The 18,514-nt window shown below is 36.4% G+C and overlaps 1 protein-coding gene across 2 annotated transcripts in view; it reads right to left on the bottom strand.

Moving 5' to 3' along the window:
- Positions 1-18,514, bottom strand: part of NRIP1 (nuclear receptor interacting protein 1) — a 104,091-nt gene that overhangs the window by 79,545 nt on the left and 6,032 nt on the right. For both annotated transcript variants that reach the window (XM_032174079.2, XM_032174080.2), the window contains exon 2: positions 2,707-2,786. The gene's annotated coding sequence lies outside the window, so the exon portion shown is untranslated. The remainder of the gene's footprint in view (positions 1-2,706; positions 2,787-18,514) is intronic.

Genomic DNA, 18,514 nt, shown 5'->3' with positions numbered 1-18,514 from the left:
TTATTTTTTAATAGATGGGAAAATTTAAATAACTCCTAAGAAACAACTTTGGAATTTACATTAAGTCAAAGAAAAATAAGTCTCTCTAATTATAAAACCTACCATTAACAAAAGACACACTGATTGACATTTCCTAAATATTCTTAAAAGCACTGTAAGTACCTATTACTCTAAACACATGCACACCCCACCACTCAGCAGTTCCACTCCCGTGCTTACACTGTACTCATGAGAAATGAAGGCTTATTTCTACCAAAAGATCCAAAAAAGTTCACAGCAGCCTTATTTGCAGCCACAAACTCGAAAGAAAACTAAATGTCCATTTACAGTGGAATGGATAAATGGTGGTATAATCATAGAATAGAACATAGACAATTTAGGGGGAAAAAACAAACAACATGCACAACATGGATGACTCTTACAGACATAATGTTGATAAAAAAAGACACTAATGAGTTCATACAACATGGTTTCAACTTCATATAGTTTAAAACAGGCAAAACTAATCTATAGTAAAAGACGCCAAAGACTATTCCTGTTGGGTAGAGGCAGGATCGATTAGAAAATACACAAATACAATAAGCCTTCTAGAGTAGGGTGCTAGTTACTCAGACTATACTTACATAAAAAACAATCAAGCTAGCAAATAAGGGTGTCTATTTGATTACATGAAGTTACACTTCAGGAGGTTTTGTATAAAAATAAGAAACTGCTTCTTAAAAGGACCTTATGCATTATGATTTCTTTTCAAAATAATTACTTAAAACTAATTCCTATCTTGAATATACATGGGAATTTGTCGATTTAATCCTTCAGCTAAACTTTCAATTTCTTTGCAGTTTCTTTTTAATAAAAAAGAATAACCATCAACTCTATTGAAACATACCTTTAATTTTGAGATATAACCTTTCATGAATTGATAATTCATATTAGCATTAAAATTATAACTTCCATCTTTATAGCTAAGTGTGAATGTTTATATGAAATATTTATAATAGTTCATTCTCATCTTTAATTTGAAAAGATAACTCTAAATTCCATAAAATCCAGTTTCTGATCATATAATTTATTTTACTGATAAAGTATATTTTAAATTTAATTTTTTGGGTTCATTTACAAGTTCTTTCACAGACCTAATTTGCTTATTTACATTTCTTACTTGCTTTTGCCTTTCCCCAGTAACCGACAAGAAGAGGAAGAACATGCTGGTTTGCCAATAAACAATAATCTTAAACACAGAGTTTCTATTTTAAAAGTTCAATGCAGCATGCTGGGGAGACTTATTAAAAGACTATATTCGACCAACCCTAGAAATTCACACTGCTTGACAGTGATTAAGAAAATCGGTAAAAACTGATTTTTGTATTATTTCATATGAATAAAAACCATGAATATTCAGCTAATAAAGTTACATCTGTCTTATAGTAAAAGAAGGTGGACAATTCACTACAATCTTAACAAATACATTATTTTATTAAATGTATTTATGCATCCTTCCTTCATCTGTTTCTATTCCAAGCAAGACGGCTGGCAAAAGTTTTTGAGAAGGAAAACACAAGATACAGATGAGGTATAAGGTTGAACATTAAGAAGGATGCCTTGGATATAGATCAAGAAGACTATGTTCACCAGTGACATTAGTCAAATTGGTTGGCATATCCATATGTGGTCTCTGAGGTCTGCTATGGCCTGAATGTAGTGTCTCCCCAGAATTCATAAATTGAAACCATATTTGCAATGTGAGGGTAATTTGGAGGTGGGGCCTTTGGGAAGTGATTAGATCATGAGGGTAATGACCTCATGAACAGGATCAGTACCCTTATAAAACAGGTCCCAATAATTCTCTGGCCACCTCCACCCATGTGAGGTTACAGTGAGAAGTCAGTCATCTACGAGGAACAGGCCCTTACTAGACATTAAATCTGCTGGCACCTTGGTCTTGGACTTCCCAGCCTCCAGAACTGTGAGAAATAAACCTCTGTGGTTTATAAGCCTCCCATCTATACTATTTGTTACAACAGCTCAAATGGACTAAGATAAGGTACAAAAGACAAAGCACAAAGTGAGTAAGTTTCTCAACAGATGATTTTAACATAACCTTCCTTCCTAGTAATATGTCACATGTCCTGACACTCTGGGCCTACAGGCAGATAAATTATTATGCTATACCAATCTATCCACAAATGATAATGCAAAGAGAGAATTTAGCAAATGGATGTTCGGAGGCAAAACCAGGTGGCCTGGCTGAGTCTGTCCATGGACCCTGATGACTGATCCAAATGCAGATGGCAGCTGATTCCTACACTGGAAGGTAGAGCTGTCATAGACAGGAAGAATTTTAAGACTGCCTGAATGTTTCAGGTATACTTCACACTGTCTTATATAAAAAGGAACTTTATGTATCTCATTTTCAAATCAAGACATTCTTTAAAATAGTTCTATAGTAGTAAGGTAAAATGTAAATACCTCAGTGTTTAAAATAGGTAAAACTGGTTTACTCTAAACCAGATGTTTTATTCGCTTACACAAAATTTTGATTTACCAAAATTGAAATAGAACCTTCTTTGTGACAAATGGCAAGGTAGTTTATCCATATCTAAAAGTTAAAGAAAAATAACAAAATGTGGCATAACAGTCGTACTTTTCTACAATTGGAAAGGCTTGATAACATTTTAAAAAGTGGGGCAATGAGACAAAAGACAATACCTTCTGGCTGTGTTTCTCCCAAATGTTAAAATAATGAGTCCTGAGAACAGTTCTGAAATAGCTCACAATCCAAACACTTCCTGAAAATTAAGAGAAATAAGTGTTACTTCAAGTGCACCTTATCTCAAAGAGTTGTTTTACGATGGAATTTTAACTACTAACTAAATCATCTCAAAAAACAACAAAAAAGATGTATTACAAGATAAAAAAAAAAGTATTCATATCCTTCATGATACATGCTTTCTTTGGACATAGTTGTTGACCACATGTAACAAAATAGCTTTCATTACAAAATTATTTGCCAAAATACACTACCCAGTTGTTTTTCTGTTTGTTTGTTTTTTTGAGGTGGAGTCTCCCTCTGTCACCCAGGCTGGAGTGCAGTGGCGTGATCTCGGCTCACTGCAACCTCTGCCTTCCAGTTCCAAGCAATTCTCCCACCTCAGTCTCCCAAGTAGCTGGGATTATAGGTGCCCAGCACCACACCCGGCTAGTTTTTGTATTTTTAGTAGGGACGAGTTTTCTCCATGTTAGCCAGGCCGGCCTCAAACTCCTGACCTCAGGTGATCCACCACTTCGGCCTCCCAAAGTGCTGGGATTACAGGCGTGAGCCAGCGCACCTGGCCCACTACTCATCTGTTTTTATTTTACTGTAAAGATTGTCCCTATTGTCAATGATGTAAAAAGTTAATGTCAAAGATAAAGAGGAATTTCAGTCAAGGATTCTGGGAGAAAACGTATTAGAATTATTTAACAGTCATTGCAGAGTTTGAAACACCTCATTTCTTTTCTGTACCACTAGGAACAGAAAATGTTAAACTCAGAATTAGAACCATACTAGATATAGAATGATGACGTGGAAAAGTTCATACTTTCAGGAGCAAAAGAGTGGATCAAAGTTTTTGGCCAGCAAGAGATGTAGCAAACAGTTTAACATTGTGGTGGCTGAGGAAACTTTATTTTGGTCAACAGGCCAATGGACAGTGAAGCTAGCGGTGATAAGGGAGGTACCATGCAAACTCCCTGATACCACCATAGCAGCATTCCATTTGTACCAGCCACGCCACTTAGATCTGACTTACACTTCTAGAACTCTCAATTCCTAGCCTATAACCTATGATCAGTTCTCACGGACTATAGCTTTGAAAAAAAATAAATCTGTAAACCTGAATTTTAACCTTCCAAAATAAAGTAGCTATTTTTCATTTTCATTTCATTTTACTGGGGGCCCTTCAATCTCCTTAAAACCACATAAAGATAACTAATTGCTTAGATAGTTCCCCAACATCCAGCTCTCCACCACTATACCTGTAGGTCACTTAGTCTGTATCTTGCTTATTGTTATTCTCCCTGTGTCTGTGAGCCTTCAATACCCAGCATGGTGCAAGGTATACAGCTGATACTCAGTAAATGTCTGATAAATGACATCAATTAATCACAGGGCCTTAATCAATTAATATGCCAGGCTTAAGTAAAAATATAAAAGAGAAGACGGTAGTTTTACATGGACCAACTACAATGAAAAATATATGCCTTTAATTACTACACACACATGCACACTCTCTCTCTCATCCACTCACTCACTGTCAGTTCTTCATCAGTAAGACTCCTCCAGTATCTATTTCAATGCTCTCCTAATCCCCCCGGCCCAGACAATCAGCCTGGTTAGGTGGCAGGTGTCCTTTCTACCCAGATGAGTTGGGACTCTAGTGTCACTGTCTGACGTCCTATACCAACCAGCATGGTACTCAGGCATTGATACAAGTCTCTAAGCACATAAAGGCATACCTCAGAGATATAGTGGGTTCCATTCCAGATCACTAAAATAAAACAAATATCGCAATAAAGCAAGTCACACAAGTTTTTTGGTTTCCTAGTGCATATAAAAGTTATGTTTACACTGTACTATAGTCTATTAAGTGTGCAAAAGCATTACGTCAAAACAATGCACATACCTTAATATAAAAATACTTTACTGCTAAAAATGCTAACAATCACGTGACTCTTCAGAGAGTTTTACTCTTCAGTGGTGGACACCTTGCCTCCATGTTGATGGCTGCCGAATGATCAGGCTTGTGGTTGCTGAAGGTTGGGGTCTCTGTAATGATTTCTTAAAACAAGACAACAATGAAGTTTGCCACATTGGCTGATTCCTCCTTTCACGGAATAATTCTCTGTAGCATGTAATGCTGTTTGATAGCATTTTACCCACAGTAGAACATCTTTCAAGATGGGAATCAATCCTCTCAAACCCTGCCACTGTTTTATCAATTACATTTACATGATATTCTAAATCCTTTGTTGTTATTTCAACAATGTTTACAGTATCTTCAATCAGGAGTAGATTCCATCTCTAGTAACTACTTTCTTTGCTCATCTGTAAGGAGCAACTCCTCATCGGTTCATGTTTTCTCATGAGATTATACAAATTCAGTCACATCTTCAGGCTCCACTTCTAATTCTAGTTTTCTTGCAATTTCCACCACATCTGCAGTTACTTCCTCCACTGATGTCTTGAACCCGCTAAAGTTATCCATAAGGGGTGGAAGCAGCTTCTTTCAAACTCCTATTAATGTCAGTATTTTGACCTCCTCCCATTAATCACAAATGTTCTCAATGGCATCTAGAATGGTGAATCCTTTTCAGAAGGTTTACAATTGCCTTTGCCCAGATCCATCAGAGGAATCACTATCTATGGCAACTATAGCTTCACAAGATGTATTTCTTCAATAGTAAGACTTGAAAGTTGAAATTACTCCTTGATCCACAGGCTACAGAATAGATGCTGTATTAGCAGCCATGAAAATTAACATTAACGTCCTTTTACATCTCCATCAGAGCTCTTGAGTGACCAGGTGCGTGGTCAATAAACAGTAATATTTCGATAGGAATCTTTTTTTTTTTTTTTTCTGAGCAGTTGGTCTTAATAGGGGGCCTAAAATATTCAGCAAACCATGCTGTAAACAGATGTTCTGTCATCCAGGCTTCTTCTTCCATTTATACAGCATAGGTAGAAGAGATTTAGTATAATTCTCAAGGGGCTTAGGATTTTTGGAATGGCCAAACATTGGTTTCCACTTCAAGTCACCAGCTGTATTATCCACTAACAAGAAAGTCAGTTTGTCCTTTGAGGTTTTGAGGCCAGGCATTGGTTTCTCCTCTCTAGCTATTAAAGTCCTAGATGGCAGATTCATCCAACAGAAGGCTGTTTCATTTACACTGAAAGTCTGATGTTTAATGTAGCCATCTTCATCAATGATCTTACCTAGATCTTCTGGAAGCTTGCTGTAGCCTTCTACATCAGCATTAGCTGCTTCATCTTGCACTTTTATGTTATCCAGGCAGCTTCTATCCTTAAAATTCATGAACAAACCTCGGCTAGTTTCCAACTTTTCTTCTGCAGTTTCTTCATCTCCTCTCGGCCTTTGTGGAATTAGAGTGAGGGCACTGCTCTGGATTAGGTTTTGGCTTAAGGGAATGTTATGGCTGCTTTGATTTTCTAGGCAGACTACTAAAATATTCTGCATATTAGCAATAAGGCTATTAGTCCATTCTCACGCTGTTATGAAAAAATGCCCAAGACTGGATAATTTATAAAAGAAAGAGGTTTAATTGACTCAGAGTTCTGCATTGTTGGGGAGGTCTCAGGAAACTTACAATCATGGCAGAAGGTGAGGGGAAAGCAAGGCACCTTTTTCACAAGGCAGCAGGAAGGAGAAGTGCCGAGCAAAGGGGGAAAAGCCTCTTATAAAACCATCAGATCTTGGCCGGGCGGGATGGCTCACGCCTGTAATCCCAGCACTTTGGGAGGGCAAGGCAGGCAGATCATGGGGTCAGGAGACGGAGACCATCCTGGCTAACACAGTGAAACCCCATCTCTACTAAAAATCAAAAAATTAGCCAGGCGTGGTGGCGGGCGCCTGTAGTCCCAGCTACTTGGGAGGCTGAGGCGGAAGAATGGCGTGAACCCGGGAGGCGGAGCTTGCAGTGAGCTGAGATTGCACCACTGCACTCCAGCCTGGGCGGCAGAGCGAGACTTCGTCTCAAAAATAAATAAATTAATTAAATTAAATTAAATTAAATTAAATTAAAAAACCATCAGATCTCGTGAGAACTATCATGAGAACAGCATGGGGGTTAACTGCCTCCATGATTCAATTACCTTCCACTGGGTCCCTCCCAGGACACATGGGGAGTATAGGAACTGCAATTCAAGACGAGATTTGGGTGGAGACACAGCCAAACCATATCAGGCTGCCTTGTGTTCTCATCATTCATGTGTTCACCGGAGTAGCACTTTTAATGTCCTTTAAGAACTTTTCCTTTTACATTCACAACTTGGTGAACTGGCACAAGAGGCCTAGCTTTCAGAGCTTGGCTTTAACATGCCTTCCTCACTAAGCTTAACCTTTTCTAGCTCTTGATTTAAATTAAGAGACCTACAACTTTTCCTTGCATTTAAATACTTAGAAGCATTATAGGATTATTAATTGACCTAATTTCAATATTGTTGTGTCTCAAGGAACACAGAATCCCAAAGAAAGCGAGAGGAGACGGGGGAACAGCCAGTCTGTAAAACAGTCACCACACTGAGCAAGTTCGCCGGCTGATATGGGTACAGTTCATGGTACCCCGAAACAATCACAATAGTAACGTCAAAGATCACTGATTACAGATCACCATGACATATATAATAATATGAAAAAGTTTTATATATTGTGAGAATTATCAAAATGTGACCACAAAGACACAAACTGAAAACATGCTGTCAAGAAAATGGTACTTGCTCAGTGCAGGGCTGCCACAAACCTTCAATTTGTAAAAAACAAAATTATCTTCAAAGAGCAATAAAGTGAAGCACAATAAAATGAAGTATGCCTACACATCAGCAACACCAAAGCTACCCTACATCATTAACAGGGTATGTCACCTATGTGTATAAGTCAAAGATACCTAGAATCATAACTACGGGCAGCATGTTCCCAAAATCCTAGTTGACAGAAGGCATCTCCTCAAAATAGAGTTTATAACTATCAGACAAAAACAAACAGAACCTGAAGAGACCTCCAGGTGATTAAGGAAAAATAAAAAAGCATTATCATTTCCTATTAGGACATTACTTTTTTAGGAGCTAAATAAAAACATTACCAAATCATTTTATGTAATAAAATTTAACCTTATTTTGACCTTTCTCATAAAGCAAATAAACCTCTCTATCCAATAAGGTTCCATCTGAACTATGTAAGATGATAAGCAATACCTTAATTGCATTCATTTACATGACTTTGAAACTATTCTGGGCTGAAGTCACTGACTGCAAGGTCACAGAATACAAAAAAGTAGAATGTGTGTAATTTACCAAGGAGAAATGATCCACTTAGACAGTGTGGCAGCACCTTTTCCATCCTTCATTAGGGGATACTAAATGCTTAATGCAATCAACAGGTGTAGACATCTCCATTTAAAATATATCACACAAATACATACACACACACACACGTATTCGTTTTACAAATATATAAATAACACTAAAATATATATTTGAATAAGTCCATCATATATCATGGTTTTCTTCTTAAAATTAATCTGCCTAAATAGAGGTAAAGAACAATTCTATACCCTAATAGCATTTAGAATCAAAATACAATATAGGGCCATTATTTTCCCATTGTCTTGTAAAATCTCTAACACCTAATATTCAGGTTACAAAACTATAGTTTTAGGAAAAGAATTTAAAACACAGGATGCCAAATATGTTAAGAGTACCTGCTTTCATTTTTTATAACCTAAACAAGAATATATTCAACTAATTTGCTTAGAGAAGCATAGTTTACATGTCTCAAATCCAATAATACTATATTAATAAAAGAAAAGAGGTACAATAGATTGACAGATTAACAATCATAGATTACAGGGGATAATGTGTATTCTCCAAAATCTCAAGAGTATATCAACACACACACACAAAAAAGTTAACCCTACAAAATATTTCCCTTTAGCTTTGTAAAATGCAATTGTAACACAAACAAGATATTATTGGCACTCGAAGTTATTGGAGAAAAGGGAAGGAAATCAAAAGAACAGGATTTAGGGTACTTTTTAAATGTTTATAATATTAGTACATATGCAGAATGTGAAGTATTTGTTTCAGGTTTAATACAACATCACCAAAAGATTCATTTAAGCAGTTTCCACCCATGAAATTAGGTAAACCTCTGACATTTAATTTACTATCCAAGCACTTTTATACTACTCAAGTCAATCTTTTGCAACTTACAAATGATTTAATGAAAGAGAAGCAATGATATTATAAAATTTATGCTTCTTCACCTTCTCTCCCTGTAGAGAAGGGCAAAACTTTTTTTACGTAAATCTATATTAGATCCAAATCATTTCAAGAGATGCTACTCCACAAAGAACACACGGATGGACACATATTTAATTAATATATTCCTAAATAAACTTCAATACATGATGTCACTTTGTCCTTTGTAAATGAGAAATAAAATTTCTCAATGTCTTTTTATAAGTTAAGCCAATTCACTTTGGATTAGCTTAGTTTTAAAATAAATGCATACATATACATAATAAAATAATAATTCCTATTATTATCTACATACAACTTTCAGTGACCACATCTTGGTATTTTAATCTTCTTTCTATAAGAAATAATTCAGGGTCAGACATGAAATATATAATCTGTGTAACTAGGTAACAAGCAATTTATGGTTCACATTTTTTGACAAGGATAAGCTATTGAGACCAATCAGAACCTTCCAATGTGTTTCCAATGTTCTTGGCTACATTTCTATTTAAACTCAAACCTCAGGAAGAATATAATCTTCTGTTAAGATAACTTTTGTTTTTCTCAAACATTCTCTCTCTGCTTGTCCCAAAAGAATCAATCAATGCTTTATGTTCCTAAGTTCACTGATTATGAGGACAATTGAGATCTTTCCTTTCCTTGAATTTCAGAATATGTTGGAGCCAATTTCTATAACCACAACATAGTATTTGTGTATCTTCAAATGAGCTACATTCCAGAACTGAAAATGAACTATATTCACGGCATCGCACTTAACAGCTTGCAAGAAAGAAATAGGTTAGAGTCTAAGTTCAAACACACTTCAAACTCATGTGACCATAGTAAATCCTACCCTTGAAGCAAGTACATATGTGTGTATTGTTTATGTTTCTTATTTTCTGTATATTATGATGGTTTTGACTCCTTTCTGGCTGGGAAGAGATTGCCCCTCTAGGGGCCAGCCAATGCTTAGAGAAGGCAAAGGACTCAGAGCACCTTTCACAGGCAAACGAACCAATCCACAGCCATACCTCCTCCACCTGACCCATACACCTAGGAGGCAATATTCCCCTGCCTGGTATCTACCGGGCAAACTAGGGATCACTCTTACAGTTTAGAGCTTGTATACCTACAACTTATTCAAAGCTACTATCCTTATACACCTATAGCTTATTAGTAGTAGTAGCAGTAGCATTTACCTACAGCTAATGCAAACTAGCTAATCCTAAACTTGGTTACCCGCTCTGCCTTGCCTTTCCCACAGATACTCCAGAAAGGGCTGCAGCCTGGTCTCTCTTCTAGCTCCTGCCCCTTTGGCCCCTGGACCAACACTGGGGCTTTCTCATGTGACACTGAATGTCATGCTGTGCCTCCGAGAACTCATGAGTATAATAAACTTTGTTTTCCTGAGCCCCTCCTGTGTCTCCTTTTCACATGCACCTGACTGACCACATAAAAGAACACAGAACTCTGTGTGTGTGTTCGCGTGTGTGTGTGCACGTGCATGTATGTGTGTCATTTTCATTTTATTTTCCCTTGTTCAGGAGGTCAATAAAAAATTATTACACCTTTAAAAAGAGGTACCTAAATAAACAAACCTACCAATTCTGTATGCAAAATTAAATCCGGGACTGGCAGTGTTGCTAAGATAACACTCAGAAAAGAACAATGTGACTGAAACTGTAAAGAACAGGTCAAAAACATTCCATTTAAAATGTGAACACCTGCTACAGAATATGTTAATTCACAAGTCCATCTAGGAAATATTTTTCTTCCTCCCTCACCTGTTCCCCCACCTATCTTGCATTCAACACCATAAACAGCAGTTATCCCCCATTATAAAACAGTTGACGGTTAAAACAATGAGCCAACCAAGAAAGTATAATATTCTATAACTGACATTTACTGCACTGGCCTTGGACTTCTAATCTTTACCAGACGGGCAGGCACACAAATCAATCCATCAGCTCATAAAGGTGTGCTTTTTTAACCTCTAAAACAGATGGGATTGGCCAGAAGTGTCTGGCATGTCAAACTGCTAATCACTGCTGCCCTTTGCACAAAATAACCCACTTAAGTTGAGGCATGGTTGCACTGTAACCGACATTAGTCTGTGGGAAACCCATTTAACTGTCACACACTCCTGCCACTCCTGCTCTCCCTTAATTAAGCCTAATGCCTTATGCTTTGACCTTTTGTTCTAGCCTATTAACCCTATCTAGTACAAGTTCAATTATGTTAAGCTAAAAACTTTGCTGTAAAATATTAAATGCCAAGCTCAAAAAATCATAAGGGACATCCTCTCAGCCCTAAGTTCTATTCACCCTGATGCTCAACACATTCGAAAGTAAAACCTCGCTTTTGAAGTAATGCTGCTACTGAAGCAAGGAGACGTTAACTGACTCACCCATTTCATAGCTTTTCCACGGCAAAGCCTCACTAAAACCTATCTAATCCCTAGCTCCAATTCTTTAATCTCCATGGTGCTTCTGATTAATAGTTAAACCACCCGGAAGTGTGTTAAGGATACTAACATTTTCACCCCAAAGTATTATCCTTCGCCATCCTCTAGAATATGCTATGCAAAGAGGCCTAAAACAAAATAAACTGTGACTTCAGCAGCTGAGAAGTAATGATTCCTTTCCCCTCCCACACATCGAAACTTCCTATCCTATCCCCTCACTACTTCTTTTTTCCTTTTTAAAAGTAACAATGGTCATTGAGAACTACTAAATCCTGCAACACTCACAAGGTAGTATGTACAACCACAATATTCCCCCCGATACTTCACTGACGTATTAAATACAGCTAATGACTTAAACTACAGAAGGTAATTACAACTTGCTACTTATCCTCACCGGACAAATTCACGCAGCATTATCTTTTCAAATACGTCTTTTTTACACCTATATGCATATGAATTGCTGTTCACATTTACCAGAGTTCCAAAAAACAGAACCAAAAACACTTCCTAATTCACTGTAAAATAAAACAAAACGTAGTCCAAACTAACATGCTATCATTAAAGATATTTTAGTTTTACCACAGTGATGTATACTGTTATTTTTCCTTCCATTTACTTCATACAATCAAAAAAAAGGTTCTTACCACTCTCACTGTGACACATAAACAACTTAAAGATCAGTATCATAAAACAAAATTTGAATTTCTGATTGGTATAAAGAAATCCATATTAATGTTAGATTTTCAAAAGATTTAAAGTCAGATTTTAATTTTACTTTTGTTGACTGCCCAAAGGCCCATTTTTACCTATTCTCAATATTAACAAATATTGTCAGCTTTTGCCTTTAGCAACCCTAAACTTTACAGTTTTAAAGTAACATGCCATTAAACAGAATATACAATGATTTTGCAAAAGCAAGATCAGAGTACTGCCAAAACAATGAATAATCTCAATGAGATAATTTATTAAAGGAGGAAAAAAGAGAACGAGAGTTTAAAATTCACAGTGAATGTGTTTGTGTTGTTAGAATGATGCCTGCAAAGGAAAGCATTCCTTGGCATTATCCGGAGGAATACCCATGGATGTGTAAAATGTAAAATAAATAGATCGATGTATGGTCAAAGCTAAGCAAACACTTGTATCAGGGGCAACTACCAGCAACTTTAGTTTTATTCTCCCTTTTCATCGCAAAGGATAATAGTGTTAATATCAATCGGATGTCATGCCTTAGCTACAACTTTTAGTTCATGAAATAGAAATTAAGTTTGGGTGTCTGCTGAGGAAATCAACAGTGGGAAATTCACACTCACAACTAATTTATAGAAATTCACGCATTTCTATAACACACCGACTGACACTAATGAACCATGAGGGAAAAAGTTGTTCAGGAATTCAGGATAAGTAAGCACTGGAGGAAAGTACACAGTAGAACATAGTGCATAAATAGTAAATGTGCTCATTTTTCTGCCCTTTTACTTCATACATTAGTCCATTAGCTTGTTCCTTTTTGCTATGATTTACAAGCAGGCGAATACACAGAAATACAAGCCAAAAGAAATATACTGTCAAACACTCATAAAGTTACCTTTGCTAAAAAAACAAAAAACAAACAACTTTGTCTTCACAAAGCAAGAACCTTGGTTAAAGTTATTTTAAGAGCATCTGTTAAAAATCAATGTTATAAATATATATCCATATAATTTATTTATTTTTATTAGCATTTTAAAATAAATTTCTCGTCTAGAAATCTCTGAGCTCCATTTCAAAATAATTTGATTTTCTGTCTCTTACCAGCAGTTATTAATGTAGTTGAATATGACTCTTAGAAAAGAGTCAGGAAATTCACCTTTAGTGAAGAGCAAATCCTAATTTTTAAAGCATAGAAGGGCTTCATATACTACTTAATCCCATAACTTACCAAGTTCTGAATCATCAATTGTTCTTGATACCCTCTTAACTTTTAAGGTTACTGCACACCAAAGTTAACTCTAGATGTGAAATGTTAAGATTTCCACCTTACCAAGCTGTCAAATCCAAGGCAGTTAAGTGTGCCCAGCTGGTGGGTCCTTTTGACTACAGAAAGTGATGCTAAGGAAACTGCCTAGTAGGCTCCAGAAATATATTTATTCATTTCCTTACAAAAAAAAATGTTGTCCCCAAAGATTTTGCTAAACATGTTTTCTAATATATTATAATTTGTGTATTACTGAAGAAATGTAATATTACAAAACAAATTATTTCAAGTACCAATTAATTATAATGTCACTAACAGTCAGTTTCACTTTTTCCCTCATAATTAGTATGCCTGGAAAGAAGATGATACATTTTAAGGAAAAAATATTATTCCTCCCCGTCTCTACTAAAAAATACAAAAAATTAGCCGGGCGTGGTGGCAGGCGCCTATAGTCCCAGCTACGCGGGAGGCTGAGGCAGGAGAATGGCGTGAACCCAGAAGGCGGAGCTTGCAGTGAGCTGAGATGGCGCCACTGCACTCCAGCCTGGGAGACAGAGCGAGACTCCGTCTCAAAAAAAAAAAAAAAAAAAATTATTCCTTTTAAAAGTCCTAATTTAAATGGACTAAAGAAAAAATGTGGAAGAGCTTCCATTATTCATAAGTTACACATAATAATTAACAACTGCTATGCATAAATACATAAATGTTCTACTGCTGAGCCAAATTTTGCCAGTGGTTGGGACTGGTACAGTTCAATTCAACAAATGCTTATAGACATCCTTCTGTGTGCCAGACACTTACAGGACCAACAGTACACTGATGAATAAGCTCCTATTCATGGAGTTCTACCAAGGAAAACAGCTATAACACAAGTTTAACTTTTACAATCAGGGTGTACACAAAACTGTGAAAGAAAATCGGATCTTGCTAGAGGCGTGGGGACAGAAGTAAGCCTACAAACTCCCTTGCCCACTCTCCCATGAGGGAGAATAGTCCTTTCCAATGTTTCACCAAGGTCAGGAACATGGCCAGTATGTGGTCCATGAAAAGGTCTACATATAGGTTTCTTCTCTCTTGCTCTCTTTTCTAGGGGGGTAGACCAAGGTGCACTTGGTTCATGGCACATTATCACCACTCGTCCACACAGTGCCCCCTCATCTTATTTGTTACCTTTCTCAAGAAAATAGAGGAATGGGGTCCATAACCTTTGAGATATGTTTCCAGTTGAACCAAGAGACCCAACCACCTACATTAATGGTGTTGGAATACTACTCATCAATAAAAAGTAGAGCTGGCCTGTGAGTGTTCTGGTCAACTAAAGGTATCTGACTCTCTTCATCTACAAATAAATAGCGAGTCTCCCTACTTCTTTTTAAATAAAATTCCAAATGTATGTAACATGTAAAACAATGCCACTGCATGAACATGTACATAACTGTACTCTTCTTTTTTTAAATTCTCAGCCTGGAAATTACATTTCAAATACCAGAATATTCAACAAATCCTAAGACTTTTATGAAGACCATGAGAAGAAAATAAGGTACTAGAACAAAAGTGATGCAGCCAGCCATTTCTCATTTCACCTCTCAAGACCCAGTTCTTATTATTATAGATCCCTTCTTGGGGTTAGTTTGGATTTTACTGCAGGATCCATCACCAAAGGTTATTAACTATTCCTTAACACCTGGTACACAAACCCCTCTTTCTGAGACTGCTTTGACAAAAACAAACAAAAAAGTGCGAAATAAATCAAGATTTGACTGATCATCCTAGATCTACCCAACTGCTAGCTGAATGACTTTCAAAATGTGTTTAAATTCTAAAGGACTCGATTTTTTCCTCTGTAAAATGCAGATAGTAACTGTTTTGGACATTTTAACTTAACGGCAAAAACAAAAACTACAGGAAGATAAGTAATTATTGACCCCATTGTATCACATGGATCCCCTGGCAATTAAAAAAAAAAAAGATGAACAAGGTATTAAGAAATACAAAGGAAAATAGAGTAAAGACAAAACAAAAATAGAGAAAGAAGGAAACCCAAGAGGAAAGAAAATGGCACATAAGCACCAAATGGTAGCATTTTATCATTATTTTATTTATAGTCTACACTAACTGTGTGCTCTTCCACACACAAGATGCATCTAAAAACCAACTTGTTTGATAAATGGAGGGAGGACAAGGTGCCTCTAAGATAGGTGTGCTTAAATCCAGAGCAGCCATAGCTTTTATCAAATTCTCTTCCAACCTGAAAAATCTAACGATTCTATGAAATCACTTCAATTCGTGAAAGCCCAAGCAAAAGAAGTTAAAAAAAAAAAAAAAAAAGAAAGAAAGAAAGAAAGAAAGAAAGAAAATGTGACTTTGACTCAGGTCAGTCAAGTATTACCAGGATAGATAAAAGTAGATTTTTAGCAGTACAGTGAACAATAGGTTTTGCCACAATAATAGCAAACATCCAGATATTGGAAAGGAATCAGATGGTAAATTAAAAAAAGACTGTTTTCAATCCTTGTATTTGGCATCACATAGATTCAGTGTATTTTAATTCATTTTTTTTTTTTTTTTAAAGCATGGATCAGTTAAGGAAAGAACGTAAGTTCATTCTGATCTTTAGGAAGACATTCTTCCCCCCATATTGTTCACTTTGACAATTTCTCTTTTTTCTTATTTGGCCAAAATATAATGTATTCTCTAAACAAAACATAGATGTTTCCTTTGCAGCTTTTATACAAATCTCTTGCTTTTCCAACATGATTTGGCAACTCAAAATCCAAAGCACCCTAGAAAATATTATGTTTACGAGTCTTATTATTCATCCTTGTTTCTCCAACATAGTTTCAATTTGACTATACCTTTCAGTGTATAGGGAACCACTCAGCTTGAATCTTTTAGGTTCAAAATTCCGTAAATTTTAAATGAGGCAAGTAAAAGGAGGTGGAGAAGCTCCTAACTCCATTTCTTATGGCTTTAACAATAAAAGCACGTACTCGGTACGTACTTAAAAATGTACTATGTGCTACAAAGCTCCCCAACTCAACAATCTCCCTCCTGACACAGTCTACTCCCAAAATAAAGTCAACTACTCCTCATCTCTCTACTTCCACTTCCTTCCAACTCACAAATGCATTGTTAATTTCCTCTTTGTATTTCAGAGACCAGTTTATCAGCACAGCATAGTCTTTAACACAATTGTTGTGAGTGAAGATAGGGTAATTAAAAAAAAAAACATGTTAAGAACTGTTAATAGTCAAGAGTTGTAACTTTTCAACCAGGAAGAGCTATGGTTCTGAATTTGCTACAACTGCTCCTTGAAGTGGACAAACATAATTAGCCTTGGGAACACTCAGTTTAAGACCATGACAAGCTATTTTAATGAATTATATAAAGAAACATAGTTGCTTTCACTGCCTCAAATAACACTGCAGTAATTCTGTGGTACACGTCACAAGAGTTAGCATTGGAGGGAAAAGAGCCTGTGCGGCAGCCCTTGGTGACTACATTTCCCTCCAGTGCAATGCAGGCAGCAGGACATCAGCGCTTTGAGAACTAGCATAAGCTGCTGCAGAATCATCGACTGGCAACAATGTGCCTTCCCAGAGAGCCTGGTCTTAGAGAATCCAGGCTATGAGGCTTGGAAATGCTGCATGAGTTTTATGGCTACCAGGTTGGGAGCAAGGTTTTTTAACGGCTTCCTGAGAAAAAGATGGTAACTGGTTTTTTCTTCAAACAGTGGCATATTCTTAAAGAAAATCAAATTATCAATGAAAGCCATGTGACTGACCGCAGGCAAGTTAACTACTCTTGCATTTCTCAGACTAGATTTCCTTATCTCTAGAGAAAATGATACCTATATGTCACAGGGGAATTAGAAGGATTAAAAGACAAAATGTATGTAAAGCTTCCAGCACAATGTCTGGCACAAAACGGTTGCCCCAAAAAGTTCAATACTCTTCCTTTCCCTGCTCCCCCTCCCAACAAAACAGGAAAAGGCAACAGGCAAGTAACTAAACAACTTCTTAATATTCCAAGTTTCTACCCAATCATCTCTTCTTTTAAAACCACAGGCTTGAAATCTTTACTGTTTACTGTCAACAACAGCATATACTGCTGTATAGTCAGAATTTTAGAATCTAGAAATCAAATATAACCCCCTTATTCAACAGATGCTGCCAGGGGAGATAAAAGGCTTTCCTTTTATCTGTATCATCTTGATTTAGTAGCAGAACCTAAACTTGAAAAATAAACATGGAAAAACAAAACAGGAATACTTTTAACACGTTTTTCAAAAATCAAACCTGAGCCTACATGACCCATTGTGCAAACAGTCCCTTTAGGAGAAAAACTGCAACTGTGATTAATTTCTCTCAAGAATATTTCTTATTTCCCATCTGGAGAGTTTCACATGTTTCCAAACATATTTTCTTGATGTCCTACATGTTATTGTGTATTCTGTCCTTCCCTTAATTTGTTTCTTTTCCAGTGTATAAATCTATTGCTCTATTATAGATTATTATAATATAAACTCATAAATTCAGGAATTTAAAAAAAATCTTTAAAAGCATGCTTCTCAGAAATCATTACAATCTGTTAAACACTTGCTGTCTCTCAACTTCTAGATAGATTCCTCAAGAGAGAAGTCCTTTTTTCATTCTGAACTTCTAATTCTCAACTTTTGATTATGTCCTGTTAGTTACCAAACACACCATTATACTACTACTCTCACTTCAATATTGTACATAAACAATTTCCCATCTTACTAATGAAATGCTTTTTTAAAGCAGTAACATATTTAACATGTGCACGTTATGAGGAGTATAGGCAAACTCAACTATTAAAAACATGTAACTATAAGGAAAGCCATCTGAGTCACTATATGTGACTACAGCTAAGCTTTTCTCTTAAGTATCTAAAGCAAATCACCAGACCTTTACCTAGTACCCTCACATAGCTAGATAAGAAAGTAAAAGTAAAATAATGAAAGCAGACTCTAAACAGCAGAAGCTCCAAACGCCTTAGTTTCTCTGTTGTGCTCAATCCTTTAGCAAATTACAGGCTTGAAAACAAGGAGTAGCTCAGACTATCA

Source organism: Hylobates moloch, unplaced genomic scaffold, assembly GCF_009828535.3.
Source record: "Hylobates moloch isolate HMO894 unplaced genomic scaffold, HMol_V3 SCAFFOLD_14, whole genome shotgun sequence".
In the NCBI taxonomy this organism is placed as follows: domain Eukaryota; kingdom Metazoa; phylum Chordata; class Mammalia; order Primates; family Hylobatidae; genus Hylobates; species Hylobates moloch.
Note: the sequence above shows the minus strand (reverse complement) of the source record. Positions and strands in the feature narration are given on the sequence as shown.